Genomic DNA, 18,419 nt, shown 5'->3' with positions numbered 1-18,419 from the left:
TGCAAGGAGGCTGCAGGGTTTGCACGCATCAGACAGGCAGGAAAGGTAAATCCCAGACCTCTGGGCTTCTCCCTCCTCTTGCCTTCCCAAGAGAAGGAATGGGATGAGCCCCCTGTGAAAAAGATGCCCTATAGGTTCCACACCATTCACCCACTCTCCATCCAGCAAGAGCTGAGCACAGAGGAGCAACTCATCTTGCAGACACCCCCAGAATTTGAGGAGGGGGTGGCAGCTGCCAAACTCCCCTCCAAGCCTCCGGCTCAGTGCAAAAAAACCCTCTGCCCCTGCTGAGCCTCCTCTTTATGCTCCTTCCCCAATTATCACCCTGTTAAACTGCACAGCTGTGAGGACTTTCATCTCCAGGCTTGTGCACCGCAGGTTTTAACCCAACCTCACACCAGCGGTGTTAATGGGAGCTGCAGGATCAGGCACCCTCCGCAGGCTCCGCTCCTGCTCTGCGACAGGGTGGGATCCTGGAGGGGCACCTCCATCTGCCCAGAGCGAGATATTAATTAGCAGGGGGGAACCCCAAGGATGGGAGATAGAAGACCTTCATCCAGTGCTTCCACGCCCAGGGGTTTGGAGCTCTAGAAAAGCACTGAGCGGGGCGTAAGCGCTCCAGAAGTACCAGTTCATGAGAAATCACCCCATTTCTTTTAGGCTGCCTGAATGTGTTTTTGAAGTCTATTGCCCATAGAGTGTTCCCAGGGATGTGCTGTAAGGGATGAGCCTTGATTTACTCCTTGACTTCAATCAGAGAATATGATGGTTCAAATGTTTTCGTGCCAGCTGGTTGTGCTTGTGCAGAAGCTGGACCTTGGTGCTGCCAGAGCTGAATTCCATGGCTGGGATTGCCCAGCCAGTCTGTGGGATTGGGGCACTGGGACCACAACCGCCTCTGTGGGATGCTGTAAATCATAGAATTCCTAGGTTGAAAAGACCTTTGAGATCATTGAATCCAACTGTACCTGTCATATCCCTAAACTCTTCATCTACCCATCTACTCTCCAGGGATGGGGACTCCACCACCTCTCTGGGCAGCCTCTGCAGTGCCTGAGAACCCTTTCGGTGAAGAAGTTTTTCCTACTGTCCAACCTGAACCTGCCGTGGTGCAGCTTGAGGCCATTCCCTCTCATCCTATTGCTTGGGCGAAGAGACCACCATCCACCTCACTACAACCTCCTTTCAGGTAGACAGTGATGAGGTCTCCCCTCAGCCTCCTCTTCTCCAAGCTAAACAACCCCAGTTCCCTCAGCCGCTCGTCATAAGACTTGTTCTCCGGTCCCTTCACCAGCTTTGGTGCTCTTCTTTGTTGATAGGAATGGTTGGACTCGATGATCCAGAGGGTCTTTTCCAACCTGGAGATTCTATGATTCTATGATTCATGGGATCTGCAGAGTCATAGAATCATAGAACCATAGAATCATAGAATAGTTTGGGTTGGAAGGGACCTTAAAGACCATCTGCCATGGGTAGGGAGTCCCGGAGAGACACCTCTCCCTTGAGTTTCCTTGAGTTGCTGCTGTGTGCGGGGCTGGAGCATCCCACGCCTCGCTGCCGGCGCTCAGAGCTGCCCCAGATCCATGGGGCTAAACCCCTCGATGTTCTCCCCCTGCGACGGGGCTGGTGTAGCACCAAGGGGTTGAGGATGAGACCGAGCGAGAGAGGAGGGAGGGTCCCAGGCTGCGATCCCTCCAGGCCTAACCTAATCACCATCGCTCTGCATTATTACCCTGCCTAACGCGGCATGCTTTTAAATAAAATATGCAAAGATTTCTCAAATTATTTCCCTGGGGCAAGTGCGTTTTCTATCTTCGCTCGTGCATGTTAATCTGAAAAATGCAAATTCCGCACACACCCCCATCTGTTGGGGCTCGGCCATTTATTAACTTTGGGTTTTTTTGAATGCAAACTGTTTCTTTCTTTTATATATATGTGAAAAAGCAATGGGTTTTGTTATCTCTGCCCCTATTTGATTTCATTTAGAGAAAACAGGTTTTAATGGATAAAAATAATAACAATAATAAAATGGCCCTGAGGTGGGGAGGATTACGACTCACTCAACACCGGAGTTTTAATCAGAGATTGGCGTTGGGGAGGATTACGGCTACGAGAAGGCTGGATCTGTTTTAAGAAGAAATGCTAATGTTCAGGGGATGAGATTTACTTATTTATTTATCCTGGCTGACTTTGATACCCTGGGCTGAGCCGACAGCACATCCCGAGAGGCTGGCAGCCTCCCGATGGGCTCCTCATCTTTGGTGGCGCATCCCTGGGATGAAGGGCTGTCCCTGTCCCTGTTCCCATCACCTGCCTGGGGAGATGATGGGTGCTCAGCGATGATGGTCCCCAGGGAGATGATGGGTTCTTGGAGATGATGGGTGCTCAGGGATGATGGTCCCCAGGGAGATGATGGGTTCTTGGAGGTGATTGTACCCAGAGAGATGATGGGTTCTTGGAGGTGATGGTCCACAGGGAGATGATGGGTTCTCAGGGAAGATGATCCCCAGGGAGATGATGGGTGCTCAGGGATGATTGTTCCTGGGGAGATGATGGATTCTTGGAGGTGATGATCCCCAGGGAGACGATGGGTGCTCAGGGATGATTGTCCCCGGGGAGATGATGGATTCTTGGAGGTGATGATCCCCAGGGAGATGATGGGTGCTCAGGGATGATGTTCCCCAAGGAGATGATGGGTTCTTGGAGGTGATGGTCCCCAGTGAGATGATGGGTCCTCAGGGATGATGATCCCCAGTGAGATGATGGGTGCTCAGGGGTGATGGTCCCCAGGGGGGTGATGGGTGCTCAGGGGTGATGATCCCCAGGGAGATGATGGATGCTTGGGGATGATAGTCCCCAGCGGGTCCTGGGGGCAGTGGTGCCGCTGGGAGCCAGAGCAGCATGTGAAGACCTGCCAGCAGCATCCTTGTCTCCATCGTTAGGGCTCCTTTGCAAAATCATTAAAAACATCAAGAAAACAGCAACCACAGACATGAAAAAAAAAGGACCCCAGCGCAGTGTTTTCTCTGACAAGAACCTGATCTGACAGAGCTTGGCATATTGAGTGTAATTGGCAGCTTCTGCCCAGGAGAAGCCCAAGGACAAACTTGCTCCAAGAGGAAACGATGCCCTGGCCCGGCGCCTCCGGCCGAGGCTGCAGCGGGGGGCGAGATGGGGACCTCAGCTCCGGCACGGCCGCCTTGGGGAACATCAGCCTTCACCTGCGTAATGAGACAAAACCCAGGGAAAACACACATGAAAAGGAAGGGAAAGAGAAACTCTTAGGAAATAAGATCAAAGTCCTGCCTTCAAAAATGTTGTCCTGCAGCTACGAAGAAACCCAGCGAGCCCTTAATTGCAGCAGCCGCGCACGGCGGCGCTCGGCGCAGCACAGGAGCAGGCGATGGCCGTGCAGGGCAGGACACGCTCGGGGGACCCTGGGGTCCCAGCACCCAGCCGGGAGGGACAGGAACACCAGGGCGATGCTGGCTTTGCCTTTTATTTTGAGGGCTCCTGTTCCCACAGAGCCCAGGAGTGAGGTGCAAACGGGAAGAAACGCGTGCAAGGGGTGGATGGGGGTGAGCAGGATCCGGGCTGGTCACCACGTGGGAAGGGTAGGCGAGGGTCAGCACTGGCCACCCTTAAACCAGCTTCTTTGGACAGTCTGTGCTTGCAGCTGCAGGAGTCTCACCACTCTCATAGTGAAGAAATTCCTCCTTCTGTCCCGTCTAAATCTGCCCCTCTCCAGTTTATCCCCATTGCCCCTCATCCTGTCATCCCAAGCCTTTGTGAACAGTCCCTCCCCAGCTTCTTGTACCTCCTTCAGGTGCTGGAAGGTCACTATAAGGTCTTCTCGGAGCCTTCTCTTCTCCAGGCTGAACAACCCCAACTCTCTCAGCCTCTCCTCATACGGGAGGTGCTCCAGCCCTTGGATCATCCTTGTAGCCTCCTGTGGACCCATTCCAAGAGCTCCATCTCCTTCTTCTGGTGAGGATTCCAGAACTGGACACAATAGCCCTGGTTCCATCAGTGTCCACTGCCCAGGAGACTGCGGGGTGACGTGGGTCCCTGCCCAGCACCCAGCTGTCCCCAGCTCCCCCTCCTGTCCCAGCTAACCCCTTCGTGGCCACCACTTTGCTAAGGGATATTCTTGCCTGTTGGTTTTCCCTTGAAGGATGAAGGAGCAGAGGGAAGCTGTTGGCTTGGGACACATTACACATCATATTTCATACAATTTTATTAAGTTAATACAACTGTAGTAAATGCCACTTTATTAAAATGGTTCCCTCTAGAGATTTGAAAAAGAAACATCCAGTGAGTCTCTTCCAACCTGGTGCTTCTATCATTCTATGATTCTATAAAACTCATGGCCAACTGCTTGGACCTGGATTAGAGAGGAGGCTTATACATGAGAAATGGTGACAAGGGAGAATGGAAAATGAGCTGCCCAGAGCCACTGGGGGAAAAAAAAGTCTCTCTTTTGGTAAAATGCAAAGAAACTCTGGAGAAGAAGCTCTCCCAGGCTTCCCTGGGCATCTTCTGAGGCAGGAGTGAGTGGCAGAGCCAAGGGAGCCCAGCTCCAGCTGGGGACAGGGTGCCGGGGCAGCTCTGGACAGACAGACGCTGCTGACCCACACTGACTATTGCAACCCCTACTCTGTTTATTAACACGTTCAGCGCACAGATTTATTCTGCAGGCAGACACTTATTGCTCGCCTTCAACCAGGGGCTGGCGCACGGTGATGGATGAGCTGACAGGTTTGCCTCCTCTCGCCGTTGGTCCTGCGGGTCACCTCTCCAGCCCTTCCTTCCCTGCTCCTCCAGCCCTTCCCTGCTCCTCCAGCCCATGAGCAGCAGCCGGTCCCCAAGGGGAACAGGGCTCTGGGGATCCTGCCTGCCCCCCGCTGCAGGTGTCTGGGTGCTCGGGTCCCCGCTGCGGCGTCGGGAACCAGCTGTCTGGCTCTTTAAAGCCTTTTTTTCCCCTCTCTTGTTAAAAGATGTCTGGGAGGGGAGCTGCCAATCTGAAAAATGATCCTTTCTTTTTTCCATTTTCTTCCTTCTCTCCATCTAGCTCGTGCTCATCTGTTCAGGTGAACCGCAGGCACATTCATTAAATCTCTGTCTTTGACACCTCAGCTGCTTTGGAGCCCTGGGCTGCTCTTTCTCTTTCTTTTCCATGTGGGTTTTTTTTCTTTTTTTTCCCCTCTCCCCATCTCCAAGCCCGCCTGATCAGCACATGAACGCAGCGAGGGCAGCCACAGAATAGTTAACTAAGCAGAACTCCAACCGCGAGGTGCTGAGTGGCTGGTTTTGCGGAGGGCACCGGCTGCAGCCACCATCCCGTGTGCCTGAGGATGGAGAGCGTCGAGGAAGAACCAAGGAGGGTTGCTGAGCACGGTGAGAGCTCAGCCTGCACCCAGCCAGCAGCCAAGGGCTTGGCTTGCTCCACTTTTCTCAGTCCCACTACCCTGTTACTACCTGGAGAAGCTCCTTCCCTGCCTTCCTGCCCCCCTTGGGCTCCCCCAAAATCCCTTTGGGGCTCGTGGAGACCCCTCTAACCCACCCTCCTTCCCCTTCCATGCACAACCCCTTGTGTAAATCCCATCCTGTTGAGGAAGCACCGAAACGGTTCAGCTCAATGGAGATTTGCCTCTTGGCCAAGAGGGACCGAGCTCATCTCCAGCGCTGCGGCTGCTCCTGCTGGATCGGCTTCTGATGGCCTCCCCGGCTGAGCGGGGCTGGAGCGGGGAGATAACTCGCTCGTCCGCCGCCAGGAATGATTTGGCTTCGCCTGCGCTGGCCACGGGCCCTGCTCACAGCGCTGGGAAGCTCGGTCGTCGAGCAGTGGAGGCGGTGAAGGGGATGAGCTGCTCTCCCGCGGCCTTGGCACGTGGGATGAGGGAGATGGGTGGGCTCGGGAGAAGAGAGCATCCCTTCTGGAGAGGCAGAGCACCAGCAGGAGCTCCAGCAGGAAGGCTGGGGTCACACCTGGACACCTCGGGAAAACGCGTCTCCGACTCCCAGCTCTCCGTGGGAGGCAGCGCGCCCAGGGTCATAGAATCATAGAATCATGGAATCATAGAATCATGGAATCATAGAATCACCAGGTTGGAAGAGACCCACCAGATCATCGAGTCCAACCATTCCCATCAATCACTAACCCATGTCCCTCAGCATCTTGTCCACCCGTCCCTTAAACCCCTCCAGGGAAGGGGACTCAACCCCCTCCCTGGGCAGCCTCTGCCAGTGCCCAATGACCCTTTCCATGAAAATTTTTTTCCTGATGTCCATCCTGACCCTCCCCTGGTGGAGCTTGAGGCCATTCCCTCTCGTCCTGTCCCCTGTCCCTTGGGAGAAGAGTCAGGGTCCAAGGCAGCCGTGTTCCTGCGGGAAGGGGATCATCCCGGAGCGGAGGTCGGGGGCCAAGCAGCTCCGGGAGGCTCAGCGGGGCCGGGCCCCGTAAAGCTGTGAATTCCTGCAGAGTTTTGTTAGCGGGATCGGCACGCAGCCTGGTGCCCTGCTCCGAATTAATTATCCGCTGACACGATTTCGCTTCTTTCCCTTTGTGTTATTTTAATTAACAGAGATCTCCTCCAAGCAAGCCAGCTGTCATGTAAATTGTAAAACTGTCAGCATGTACAGGAACTTAACAGGGATTTTAAGAAAGCCTCGCACAAAGGGATGTGCTACTTTCCTTTTTTTGTGGTTTTTTTTTTTCTCTTTTCCTTTTTTTCTAATCTGGCATATTTGTAAAGTCAAAAAAACCCAAAAGAAAGTGTGAAACCCAGGGTGGGGTTGCAGACGGAGGGAGCCCAGCTTTAATTCTAGCTCCATTTCTTGAGGCAGAGTGAGGATAGAGGTGCTGCCCGAGTGCTCCCAACTGGGCTGCTCCTCCCAGCTCCCTCCCGGAACGCAGGTGGGATGGGATCTACCTTAGGAACGGCTCAGCATTAAGTTAAGCAAAAAACACCATCACTGGCTTTGCTGTGATGCATCTGCTCCCTCCCCACTGAGGATTCAACCTCATCCGCTTCCATCCTGAACCTGGTGTGACCGCGTGTGCACCAGCTCCCCGGTCCCTGCTTCTGCACGCAGCTCTATCTAGGCTTGAGATTTCCAACTAGGAGCTGAAATCAGCCAGTTCTTCCCAAGATCGGGCTCCGCGAACAAGCGAAACCGTGTTAATGGGCCCCATATGTCTTTGGTTAAAAGCAGCTTCGGCAGCAAGAGCAGCAGATGCAGAACCGAGCGCGGGTAGATGGCAGGAGGGTGGGAGTTCACGCAAGGATACTCCGTGGACACCTCGTCTCCCTCAAATGGAAGCAGAAGCCTGGGGTCACCCCGCAGCCACCAATTAATAAATGTTGAGGCGAAGTCAATGAGGGTTAGCAAGGCCCCGGCTGGACGGGAGGCTCTGAGGGGACAGCAAAAAGCAGAGATGCTCTGGAGCAGAGGGCAGCTCTGGTAGATACGTGGAGCGTGGGATCCAAGGGGTTGATGTGCTGGGGTTTCAACACGTTGGTGGGACCTCAGAAGGATGCGGGGCAGCAGGGATGCTCACAAACCCCGATCCCTGCAAAGAAACCACTCAAGCACCTCCAGGCTATAAAAAACTGTGTTTTCCTCCCTGCTGGGTTTTAGGTGCAGATCAACAGCTCTGGGAAGGGCCCAGCTTCAACGCAGTTTGGTTTTCTCAGCACACTCCTCATCCCTATGGGCTACGGACCTGGGTTAAGTTTGGATGAGGACCGAGCTATTTAATTCCATTTCCTCCCTTCCTCATCAGGAATTATTTTCATTGTCTTCTCTGAACAAAGCAAAAAGATGTCAAAGCCCTTTTTGGTGAGGAAGTAGGGATTTTCTTTCCCAGCAGCAGCCAGGGATAAAAAAGCCTCCAGACAGACGAGAAAGCTGCAGCATTAAAGCCCGAATGCTGAGTTTATCCGGCACTCACAGCCGGGCTGCGGGGTCCAGCGTGACGCTGAGGGTTTTGCAACGGGGACGGTTTCCCAGGGGCTTGGATGCGGCTGTCGCAGATGGAGGTTCCCTCCTCAGCCCTGTTTGCCATGCCAGGCATGCTGCCTTGTCCACTGAAACAAATGACCTTGAGCAGAGCTGCGGGTCAATAAAATAATTTGCTAACTGATCCATCTTCTGTGGCAAACAGATGAATCAACTTTGGCTCCCTGGGCTGTTTTATGTACGGATGGGAGAGCCGTGAAGTTAAAATAACACGTGCGTCTGCACCCGTCCCTGTGCGACAGAAGAATGGCTCCAAGAGAATAAATTTGGGTATTTCAAGATGGAAAAATAAGCATTGCTGACCCTTGACTCTCGGAGGTGGGTGCTCCTCCTCAGGATAATGTGGTGTGGGCTGCCCTCTCCCTTGATGCCCCTCATCCCTGCTTTCTGTCCATCCTTCCCTGGCCCTTCCCGGGGGTTCAGCCTCCGCGCAGCCCTTGTCATCGCTTCCATCCTCCAACAAAGCCTCCAGTCATTGCATCGTTACAGTTGGAAAAGACCTCTAGGATGACCAAGTCCAACCATCAACACAACACCATGATGTCTTCTCAGGGTTAGGCTGAAGTTTCAGCCCCAGAAAGGTGTCTTACGCCTGGAGCTGGAGCAACGCGGGAGGCAGACTCTGCTTTTATTCGTCTCCACTGCAGCAAAGCCCTAAAAGCAATTAAGAAGTTCCCACCAGGGCAACACATCATCTCGCAGCAACTGGCAGGAGCTGGAGCCAGCAGAGAGAACGCAAACCAGCCAGGGCTCCCCGGACCGTGGGCTCGTGCCTGCGTCTGAGAACACGGCAAACTGGGGCACTCGGAGGTACGGGAGCAGAAAGGCCCCGAGGCAGCCTGTGCTCAGTGAGCCCCTAATCATGGCGAGGTGATTAATGCCCTTCTGCTCCCGCGCGCCGCTGCTCCGTTCCCATGCTCCCCGCGCTCAGCCCGGCTGCCTCGGCAGGTCCCGCACCCGTGGGCACCAGGCGATCGGCTTCGCGGGGGATGATGCTCAGATTTCCTGGTGCCGAAAGCAGGGACGGAGCAGGGAAAGGGCAGAGCCAGAGCTCCAACCCACGGAGAACTCTTTGGCCATGGAATTGTCTGTGAATTAACGGCTGTTCCCAGGAGAGGGGCTGTTGGTCTCCCTATTTCCCAGAGGATCCCAGTGCCACGTGCTCTCTGGGGCCGATGAGTTTTAGGAATCCCAGAGCTGAGGCTCGGACCCAGCTCCTGTGGCTGCACATCGCTCGGGCAGGCTGGAGCTGCCCCGCATCGATCGGCTTGCAGATCGATCTGACAAGCACATTGCCTTCAGTTTTAGGCTGGTGCGATGAAAGTGGTGGCCGGGAGCAGGGCACAGCCTGAATTTAAGCTCAGGAGCTCCCCAGGGAATTGTGTCCCAGGCTTCAGTGCTGAGGCAGATACTGCTGGGGATATAAATCCCTTATGTCTTGCTGCTCTACCCGTAATCTCCAAATCCTTTATTAAAATCACTGGTACAAACACGGTTTTGTAGGAGCCACGAGCTGTGGATGGAGTGGGAGGAGAGGTGCTGGTGGCAACCAGAAATAAGCCTGGTGCCCAAACCTCTCTGACAGCTGGAGCTGGGACTGGGGAGCAGAAAGGGGGAGCCCTGAACCCCCTTGCTGCAGGAGCACTCTTTGATCCCAACGCTGCATCCAGCTGCTGGACGGAGACTTTTGCAGGGGATGCTGGTGGGATGAGTTAGTTGGCTCTGCTCCCCTGAGCTCTCCCCAGCAGGGTTAGGCTCAGCCCAGCGAGCTTAGGCACAGCTCAGCAGGATTAGGCACTGCTCAGGGAGGTTAGACTCAGCTCCACAGGGTTAGACACAGCTCAATAGCAGCAAATCACAAGTTGGTGAGTAGAAGCAAGCAGCCGTGCTTATTATGGGGAGGTGAGAGGTCACCCTTTGCGTGTCCCAGAGGTTAACTAAGCCCACACAGCCACCCCGAGGGCACAGGAGCTGTTTTAGCTGGATACCAGAGAGAAGAAAGAGCTGCTCAGAGGACTCAGAAAAAGGGGATCCCTTCCACAGGGCCATGGGAAACACCTCGTGCCCCAGCAGCTTCGTGCCTTGCTCCTCTTCCTGTGCCCAAGCTGCACCGGGCAGAGCTCGCTCTGCACCGGGATGGCTGCAGGGCACGTCCTGCGAGCCATTAAAGCAAGCTGGGTAATTAATACCTTCCATGCATGAGGAAAAATGAAGGGCAGGTGGGAGGAGGAGGAGGAGGGGAGCGGGGAGGAGGCAGCTCCGTTTGGAGGGCAGGTGCAACTTTCGTGGAGCTTCCCGCGAGCTGCAGCCTTCGCACCTCCCGGGCACGTTATTAACAGCCAGGTCTCAAACGGCACCGCGATGCTGTCGGGCTGGGCATCTCGCTGCTGCCCAGGGACCCCATGAAGCTGTGCAGGATCCGTGCTGCCCCACCAGAGCCGCTCTCCTCCCTCCTCTCACCTGCAGCATCACCCCAAGACGAGCTGCGCTCAACACCCAGCCTGGTCCTTCCAATCCCCTCCAAAGCTGCAAAGGGCTGTGGGAAAGGCCCCTCACTGCTAAAAAAGCTCCATTTCAGCACCTTAAATACAGTTTCTTAGCAAACAAAATGTTTATTTTCTAAATAATAATAATAAAAAAGCATTCCAGCCCGGGGGCATTGGGTGAAATGGCTGCAAGCTCATTGGAGCGTGTGTCCATTACCGCGCCCCCGCGACAAACCCAGCCGTGTCCCCAGAGCTTTATTCGAGGAGAGTGACTGACAGATCCAAATCGATCCTGATTTTGGTCTTAAAGAAGCACACTGGCCCCGGTTTGCCAGGGAGGAGCGAGCTGTAGGCATCCCCCCAACAGGGAAACTTGGCCAAACGGGCTTTTTTTTGCACTAGATTTTGTTTTCTGGCAGCACTGGAGCAGGGGAGCCGAGCGAACGCTGGGATGTGGCAGTTAGGAAGGGTTTGGACGTGGGTTATTTTGCATTTTTCTCTTTGTGTCTTTCTGCAGAGAGAAAAATAACTGAGGTGGAGTTCAAGCATTCAGATAGTATTGTCCTGCTGAAAGCCGCCAGGCATCTCGGATCAGATCTCCTTGCAGGGAAAGGTGCTTTATTGCCGACAGTTGCTGTCAAGAGAAAAGCCCTTTGATAATTTGCTGAGCTGTCGCAATTTGCTACAAGAGCTGCAGAGCTCCAAGAAACCCTGAGATTCTTGGAAAAGCAAAATGGGAAAATCCTCTCTGCTTCTTACATCAACACTATTAGAAATGGCACTTGAGGGATGAGTGAACTCGGGCTGCAGGTTTGTAAATGGTCTCATTTTTTTTTGACTCAGGTCACTTTTTGCCCCCTTCGAGCACCAGTTTGTCCAACCCACCAGTTCCACACATCTTCAGCCCCCAGTTCTTGCTCTACCGCAGCGTTAAGCATCGATATCAGAGAGCAGTGGATAAGTTTGCAGCTGCAGCAGCCCAGGCGATCTCTGCACAGCCTCAGCTCTGCACCCGCATCCTGGTGGCTCATTTGTGAGGTGACTTCTTTATCTCAGCATCTCTGACCCCTGCGTGCCAGGCAGACTCCAGCCTGCTCAGAAATGAAGGTGCCCTGACTCCAAGGTCACAAGTTACTGAGACAGAGTGGGAAAGAAATTCCAGGAGAGCAGATTGGGATTGTTTTAATTAAAGGAGAGAGGCAGGGGAAGGGGGGCAAAGCAACACTTGAGCAATCAAACAACATTTTCCCCTCGCGAAGACGGATGGTTTGAGGTAGGATTAAGGAGGATGAAATTGTCTTTTTTAAAGGAATGTAAAAACGCGGATGTGGAGTGATTGACAAATAAAGGGCACTCTCCTTTAATTTAAATATGCTCCTAGTTTGTGCAGAATATGTTAATTTATACATTGCCTAAATAGCCAGTAGCTATTGTCTGTAAAACCACATCAGATCAGGGCAGCAGGGCAGTTAATGTACTGGCTAGATGTTATGGCTGGTCAGTGAAGCGATCCGAGCTTCCTTCCACTGGCTCCCAAACCCTAAATGGAATAGCTGAGCTGTAAAAAACCGCCAGGGGCATAAACTGAAGTTCATTCTGTCAGCCTTCAATAGGACGAGGCTCTCCTTCCCACAAGGAGCCGCACGTACCCTTAGAGCCAGCTCGGCTCCTGCACCCCGGTGACCCCGGAGCTGCTCCCCTTCTGCTGGGAGCGAGAGGAGGATCCTTCACAGCCGGAGTCGGGGGGTACCTACAGCACAGCCCGGGCGCTGGGGGCTGCAGAGGCTGCTCACAGCTCTGCAGAACCTTCCCCTGACTCCATGCTCCCCCTTGCCTCAGTTTCCCCACCGCAGGCTCTCCTGGCCCTTCCATCCATCTTTTCCGGGGCTTTGGTCACATCTTCTCTCTCTCAAGGTCCCACAGCAGTTCTTAGCCTCTCCAAAAAGTCCTGACATGCCATGCCCCACTGCTGGGGTTCAGCTTGGCTTCCAGAGCAGCCTTGGTGGTCCAGCTGTATTTTTAGCACATCCGACATCCTCTACTCCAAACAAGACCTGGGTGTGATCCATCCCTGACCTGCCTGCACCTCTGCCTTCATGCGTAGCCACAACTCGGTCCGGTCACTGGAGCAATTTTTAATGCAGAGAGGCTTCTAATTAACAGGACTCTGGAGTTAATTAAGACAATCTTTCTCATCTCGTTTAGACCTCTCCATGAGCGCTCACAAGGGCGATGCTCCATCCCCGGGGTCCTGGGGAGCCTTCGCTCACCTCGCAGCTCAAATCCCAGGGGCTGCCAAGGGTCTGGGGTGTCACCTGAAAGGCTGACCGGTCTTGGAACACATTTTTGCCTAAAGGACCAGGTGATCCGCACCAAATCTCCAACTCCAGAGGCTCCAGGACCTTCTCTTAGCCTTCCAGGACCCCTCCATTCGTTTCTTGTAGGTGATTCCAAAGGGGAAACTGGCCTCTTGCCTCCCATGTAGCCTGGACTCAGCTTGCTTAAGAAAGGTCCATCCCGATGTCTTCCCATAGATCAGTCTGGATTAAGTTTAGAGTGATATGATAAGTAGTAATAATACTGCTTGCCTTGCCCCTAATTATTTCCAATATAATTATGTACCCTCAAGAAACCTTTTAAATAGCACACTCTCATCAGCGCTCTGGTCCAGGGGATTCATTTGATTCAGGAAAAAAATATTCTTGGGACTGAATCCTTCATTAGGCTCTACTGGAGAGAGTCAGGAGAGTACGTGTGCCCCGTTCGGAGATGCGGGGCTGCACCCACCCGGGCACCAAAGGGAGGTTTTTGCAGGCACCTCAGAATCCAGTTTGTCAGCAACATAAAGCTTTTGGCAAGGAAAAAAAAAGCCTGGAAGTCTGCTGGAAAGTATCAGCAAAATACTTTGAGTTTTGCTGTCTTTTCTCAGCTTATCAGACCCAGCGGGCACGCGGCCATGCGACACGCAGACCTGGGCAGACTTGGGTTCTCACTGCTGGGGGGAAAGCAGCTCCTTGTGGGGTGAAGGCTGCGGAGAGAAGCTTCCCGAGGGACGCTCCGTGTTTAGGATAGTGGTCCTTCACCTCTGTGACCAGACTGAGTGCACCCTGCCCTGCCTCAAGGTCAACCCTGGGAAGGAACAGCAAGGGGAGTGTGTTTGGAAGGGAAGAATTAAATATATACAGTGAACTTCAGCAATATATCTTTTATATCTTTAGGGGTTTTTATATCTTAAGGGGTTTCACTGAACAAACCAACTCTTCTTTCAGGATGCTCTCAATCGAGGTGCTGATTGTGGCAGCCCTGTGGAGTTTCCTGTAGAAGCCACGATGTCCTTGGCTGAATTTTCAACATCTCCGTGACCTGCTGCCCTCCCATCGAATCGCATCGCATCCCATTGCATCGCATCCCATCACATCCCCATCCCACCCCATCCCATCCCATCCCATCCCATCCCATCCCATCCCATCCCATCCCATCCCATCCCATCCCACCAGCAGCACATCCAGGGGCCAGGATCCCAAATCTATCTGGACGTGCTCCTGCCTTCCCCGTTCAAACCTGAGAGATGCTCAAAGCAGAATTCATTTTGTGGGTTTGAGGCAATTCATGACCTTTTAAAGATGAAAAATCTGTATACGTGGATGCTTCCCCATGGTGTGTGGTTTTATTTACTTGCTGGCACAACAGCTGAGAGCCCACCTGGACTCGGATCCTGTGGAGATTCTCCTGTGCCTAACAGGGTATCCTGAGAGCTACCTTGGAGTCATCCTGGTGATGGAAGCTGCTGTGTAAAGTGATACCTGCTTGAGCCAGGGAACAGGTCCAGTGGCATCACCAAGTCCATAAAAACCTTGGGGGAAAGGGAGGACTCCAGGTGGTATGTGAAAGCCAATTCTTCTCTAGGCTCTTCATTTCAGACTGTCTATTCTCTGCACCAGGGTTCGAAACCCAAGGACGAGTTTCCAAGGAAGTTACCTCACTGAAACAGTTAACGGGAGGTTGCACCATCCCCCACCCCGCTCCCCCCCAGCTCACCACCCCTCGGAAAAAAAAATCAGAATAATAATTAAAAGATGCCTAGAAACGCTCTTGGAAGAGCATAAATTCTGAAGATGAAAGTAAATGATTAAAATAATTAAATACTTCAAGTTGACAAGCAGAAGCAGAATCTTGCCAACGGACATTTGTCGGTAATTAGTTAATTAATCCTAACACAAATTATAAGCCATAACAAACCAGTCAGGCTGAACGCAGCCGGCTGTTCAGAATTAAACTTAGAAAAAGAGGGAGTGAGAGAAAGAAGAAAGAAAAGTTTTATGGTTCTTGGGGATCTGAGGGAAGATGCTGTGCAGAAGCTGGTGTCCGTGTGGGGAGAGCAGTCGGGGACAGGGGCTGGTTTGCTGGGACAGGAGAACGGCGGCAGCTCCTCCTGCCCTCAAGCCTGGCTTCCCATGGGGACACCTTCAAGCACCTCTTGGTCCCTCCACAGCTCCTTTGCTCAGCCTCCAGGTGCCCTCTGAGCCCACGCAGCAGCACTTGTGGCCTCCTTGCACCCTCTGTGGCTCTGCTGGGCTTGGAAGAAAACGAGTGGGGCCAAAACCCAAGCATTGAAACCAGAACACACACTCATAGAGGGGACTGGCACACACTGGTGCCTCAGAGAGCTCCTACCAGGCTTTTGGAGGTGACGGATAAAGCAAGACAGGCCTGGGTGAGCATCTCCAAAAGGCTCCATCTTGAGGTGTTGGGAAGGGAACAGCAAACCAGCCACCCATTAACACCCTGATTTAGAATGTGCTTCCAAAACAGGCTGGAAAAGCAGGGTTGATGCTTGGAAGCCGGGGACAACCAAGGGAAACTCAGTGCAAACGGCACCAGGCCATGTGTGAGGTAAGCAGGGACCCGGCGTGAGCCTGGTGCACCCCAAATCGCTGGAAAGACGAGGCAGACAGAGCCGCTGCTTTACCTTGTGCAACGGGAAGAGGTTAATGAACTGCTGTCTGGTTTCCCACCTCCAGTCACCTTGTCTCAAGTCTAATTTTCAGCCCTAGATTGAGCGAGCCCAGCGATCCACAGGCAAGACGCGGTGACTGACAGCTCAGCCGCGGCCGGGTACGTCTGCATTAACACGTCGAGCAGGACTGTGGATGCAGCAAAGGCCCAGGCTTTTCCCTTCCTCCAGCATGGAAAGGCTCTTGAACAGACGGGAGTCGGTGCTTCTATGGAGAGGACCTGCCCATCCCCGGCACGGGGACACTGCTGGGTGACAAACTGGACCAAACGGCAGCTGGCGCCGCAGCTTTGGTGATAAGTGGGATGTTCAAGCCGCAAATGGGCTTTTCTCGGTAAGGAAAAGAAGCCGGGAAATATTTTGAAAGAATAAACAGATGCCAGGGGAGTGTGACTTTCCCACAGATCCCAGATTGTCAGCGGAATCGCCGGCGAGTGATGCGCCGCGGCCGGCTACGGATCATGTGAGCACACATGAGCGTCTCCTGATGTGCTTCACACGCAGAGGAGGAAGAGAGAATTCACAAGATAATAAGAACCTAGCACTGAAGAAATGCAAAGCTCATCTTTTCTTTGGCCCAAATCCCCCACGCCGCATGCAAAGCGGGTTCGCGTTTGCCACAAAACCCACCCACGGCTCCAGTGAAGAGAAAGTTTTATTCCACATGTGTGTGCGCGCGCGTGTTCTAAGTGTTTTGCATTATGTGAGCTCTGACCTTCAGAGGGGAACAGAAGGAATATTTTTCCCCCCGAGGCCAGAGTTGTCAGTGAAATGTCTGTCTTTCTTAATAATTTCAATCCGGGTGACAGGGGACAGGGCATTTTGCTCTGAACGAACGTACTGTAAAAACTGTCAGATGGAATTTGTCTCAAGAAGCAACATTTCTATCTATTCAGGGTCATAATTACAGGCATCTTATGACCTGTGGAGCAGCGCATTTTGCTCAGCCGAGAAAAGGAGTCCGAAAATAGGTGGTTTGGTCTTCTGCAGAGCTTTGGATTAAAGCTAAAAGGATTCTAGGGGGGAACGGTGATCCGCAGCAGAATGCTTTCTTCGATTGTTTGTTGTTTGGGGTTTTTAGAATCCAGAACAAATTGTGCACAGAAGTGACGCAGCAGAGAAGAAGGGATAGAAATTGCCATTCACCAGGCTGGAGGAACAGCCTCTTTCATTCTATATTGTGTCTCCTAACTGCCTGCCGCTCTGAATTTCCTCCAAAGTGACAGTGGCCAGTGTCTTTTTAATGAACTGAATAAGTAACTAAGTGGGTAATTAACCAAAAGGGCACGACAAAAATTTGATTGTGCTTTCCCCATTTTTAAAGCACAGGAAATAGTAAGAAAAATAATAATTCGGTGACCAGCAGGAATTCAAACAGAAGGACAGAGCTGGGGGGGAGCTCTGACTGGTGTTGCTGCCTATAAATCTCCCAAAATACCAGAGAAATCTGCTTTGTTAAACATTTTGATTTCTTGATTTGTGTCTCCTCAGTGGGGAAAAAATAAATGATCCAATGACTAGAAGCAGCTTTTCTTCTTATGGTTTAATTTTACAGTAAGCAATGGTTATGAAACAGATCCTAGAACTACATAATGGGTTGGGTTGGAAGGGATCTTAAAACCCATCCAGCTCCACCCCTGCCATGGGCAGGGACACCTCCCTCTGGATCAGGGGCTCCAAGCCCCATCCAGCCTGGCCTTGAACCCCTCCAGGGATGGGGCAGCCACCCCTGCTCTGGGCTCCCCACCCTCACAGGAGAACATTTCTCCTTAAGATCTCATCTCAACCTCCCCTCTTTCAGCTGAAAATCATTCCCCCTCATCCTCTCCCTGCCCTCCCTAATCCAGAGCCCCTCCCCAGCTTCCCTGGAGCCCCTTTAAGTCCTGGAAGCTGCTCTAAGGTCTCCTCAGAACCTTCTCCAGGCTGAACAAGCCCAACTCTCTCAGCCTGTCCTCATACGGGAGGTGCTCCGTTCCTCAGATCATCCTGCTCAACCCCACAGAGCTGTGCAATTACGGGTTGCACACCACTCAAAGCCTGAAGTTATACTGGCATCACCAAATGGAGCTTTTGCAATATTTGCCTGCAGTGCCTGCTGCTTCCCCGCCTCACTGAGAAGGTTTTAGTGGCAAAGCAAACTGCAAGAGGGAACCAAAAGTTAACACAGCAAGAGGCAGCCATGAAGCTCTCCAGAAACAGGAAAATTGGGAAATCATGCTCCTTGTACCCCTGCAGAAGAGCTCAGGAAGGAGCATCCTGCCAAGAAGCAGGACCCCAGCTGGACTCTGAAGTGTTCTCACCTGCCAGATCAATCCTACCGGAGACACATACAGGTGCTAATCAGCTCTATTGGCACGGCCAAAGGCAGGTTACAATCCATTTTCACCTGCACACTCCAATAGATGCCCCATCCTTGCTGTTACAGGTGGAGGGTAAACACTCTGCAAGAGCCCTGGGACCAGGGAAGCGGAGCAGCCTGCTCGCTGCTCTGTGCCAGAAAGCAGGGACTGCAGGGAGATTTTGAGCTGCTGGAGCACATTCAGAGGGGGCAACATAGCTTGGTTGCTCCAGAAGAGTCTGGAGAACAAGTCCTATGAGGAGCAGGTGAAGGAACTGGGGTAGTTTAGCCTGGAGAAGAGGATGCTGAGGGGAGACCTTGTCGGTCTCTACCACTGCTGGATAGGAGGGCGTAGTGAGGTGGCTGCTGGGCTCTTCTCCCAAGTGATGAGTGACAGGACGAGAGGAAATGGCCTCAAGTTGTGCTGGGGAGGGTTAGATTGGATATTAGGAAAAACTTCTTCACTGAAAGAGTGGTGAAGCATTAGAAAAGGCTGCCCAGGGAACTGGTGGAGATGTTTAAAAACCGTGTAGATGTGGCACTTGGGGACATGGTTTAG

General features: G+C 52.8%; 1 protein-coding gene across 1 annotated transcript in view; it reads left to right on the top strand.

The window, feature by feature from the left end:
• Positions 1-18,419, top strand: part of PSMB2 (proteasome 20S subunit beta 2) — an 82,910-nt gene that overhangs the window by 51,094 nt on the left and 13,397 nt on the right. The window lies entirely within an intron of this gene.

Source organism: Phaenicophaeus curvirostris, chromosome 23 (assembly GCF_032191515.1).
Source record: "Phaenicophaeus curvirostris isolate KB17595 chromosome 23, BPBGC_Pcur_1.0, whole genome shotgun sequence".
Lineage (NCBI taxonomy): Eukaryota > Metazoa > Chordata > Aves > Cuculiformes > Cuculidae > Phaenicophaeus > Phaenicophaeus curvirostris.
Note: the sequence above shows the minus strand (reverse complement) of the source record. Positions and strands in the feature narration are given on the sequence as shown.